Raw genomic sequence first — 2,382 nt, forward strand, 5'->3', positions numbered from 1 at the left:
GACGGGGTGTAGGGTATGTGTGTGTGTGTGGGGAGATGGGGGTAGGGTGTGTGTGTGTGTGGGGAGACGGGGTGTAGGGTGTGTGTGTGGGGAGATGGGGGTAGGGCGTGTGTGTGTGTGTGTGTGAAGAGACGGGGTGTAGGGTGTGTGTGTGTGTGGAGAGATGGGGTAGGGTGTGTGTGTGGAGATGGGGGGTGTAGGGTGTGTGTGTGAAGAGACGGGGTGTAGGATGTGTGTGTGTGTAGAGAGACGGGGTGTAGGGTGTGTGTGTGTGGAGAGATGGGGGTGAGGGTGTTTGTGTGTGTGGGGGGAGATGGGGGTAGGGTGTGTGTGTGTGGAGAGATGGGGGTGAGGGTGTTTGTGTGTGTGGGGGGAGATGGGGGTAGGGTGTGTGTGTGTGGAGAGATGGGGGTGAGGGCGTTTGTGTGTGTGGGGGGAGATGGGGGTAGGGTGTGTGTGTGTGGAGAGATGGGGGTGTAGGGTGTATGTGTGTGTGTAGAGAGACGGGGTGTAGGATGTGTGTGTGTGTGGGAGATGGGGGTAGGGTGTGTGTGTGTGTAGAGAGACGGGGTGTAGGGTGTAGGGTGTGTTTGTGTGTGTGTAGAGAGACGGGGTGTAGGGTGTATGTGTGTGGAGAGATGGGGGTAGAGTGTGTGTGTGTGTGGAGATGAGGGGAGGGTGTATGTGTATGTGTGGGGAGATGGGGGTTGGGTGTGTGTGTGGATAGGGTCTATGTTTGCTTGGGGAGCGGTGGCGCTGTGGTTAGCGCACGGCGTTACGACCCCGGCGAGCCGAGTTCAATTCCCGCTAACAACCTAGGGCCTCCCCTACGTCGACTCAGCCTGAAATGAGTTCCTGGTGCGGTGTCTAAACATGAGTGGAGACAAAAGCGGCCGGGCGTGGTGCTGGCCACGAGCCCCTACCTCAACAGGAGCTCGCTAACACTCTGTGTGAGGCTGCCCTGCGATCTTCATGTTTGTTCTGTAGGCGATTGGGATTTGGGGTTGTGGAGAGAGGGGTGTGTGAGTGGGGGGTGGGGTGCTGGGGGCATATTAAGGGATTGTGTGTGTGGGGGTGGGGCGGCAGGTCTTGGATAGGGAATGATTGTCCAGTTTCACAAAACCCACACACTACACCCTGCAGCCACTACACCCTGCAGCCACTACACCCTGCAGCCACTACACCCTGCACCCACTACACCCTGCACCCACTACACCCTGCACACACTACACCAACTACACCCTGCACCCACTACACCCTGCACTCACTACACCCTGCACCCACTACACCCTGCACCCACTACACCCTGCACACACTACACCAACTACACCCTGTACCCACTACACCCTGCACCCACTACACCCTGCACCCACTACACCCTGCACACACTACACCAACTACACCCTGCACCCACTACACCCTGCACCCACTACACACTGCACCCACTACACCCTGCACCCACTACACCCTGCACCCACTACACCCTGCACACACTACACCAACTACACCCTGCACCCACTACACCCTGCACCCACTACACACTGCACCCACTACACCCTGCACCCACTACATCAACTACACCCTGCACCCACTACACACTGCACAGACTACACCCCGCTCAGACTACACCCTGCAGCCACTACACCCTGCAGCCACTACACCCTGCACCCACTACACCCTGCAGTCACTACACCCTGCTCAGACTACACCCTGCACAGACTACACCCTGCACCCACTACACCCTGCACCCACTACACACTGCACAGACTACACCCTGCACCCACTACACCCTGCACCCACTACACCATGCACCCACTGCACCCTGCACCCACTACACCCTGCACCTACTACACCCTGCACCCACTACACCCTGCACCCACTACACCCTGCACCCACTACACCCTGCACTCACTACACCCTGCACCCACTACACCCTGCACACACTACACCCTGCACCCACTGCACCCTGCACACACTACACCCTGCACCCACAACACCCTGCACCCACTACACCCTGCACTCACTACACCCTGCACCCACTACACCCTGCACACACTACACCCTGCACCCACTACACCCTGCACCCACTACACCCTGCACTCACTACACCCTGCACCCACTGCACCCTGCACTCACTACACCCTGCACACACTACACCCTGCACCCACTACACCCTGCACACACTACACCCTGCACACACTACACCCTGTCTAGACTACAACCCACGGGTCTCCTGCTCGATCTCCCGGCACGGCATAAGCAACTGGGGGCCGAGTTTGTGTGTTCACCTGCCCCCACGTGCCCCCCCCCACTCCCCCCCCCCGCACTCCCACCCGCCCCCCCCCACCCCCCACTCCCACCCTGTGGAGCGGTGGCGACACG

The sequence above is a fragment of the Lampetra planeri genome, chromosome 2 (assembly GCF_965212315.1).
Source record: "Lampetra planeri chromosome 2, kcLamPlan1.2.h2, whole genome shotgun sequence".
Classification (NCBI taxonomy): domain Eukaryota; kingdom Metazoa; phylum Chordata; class Hyperoartia; order Petromyzontiformes; family Petromyzontidae; genus Lampetra; species Lampetra planeri.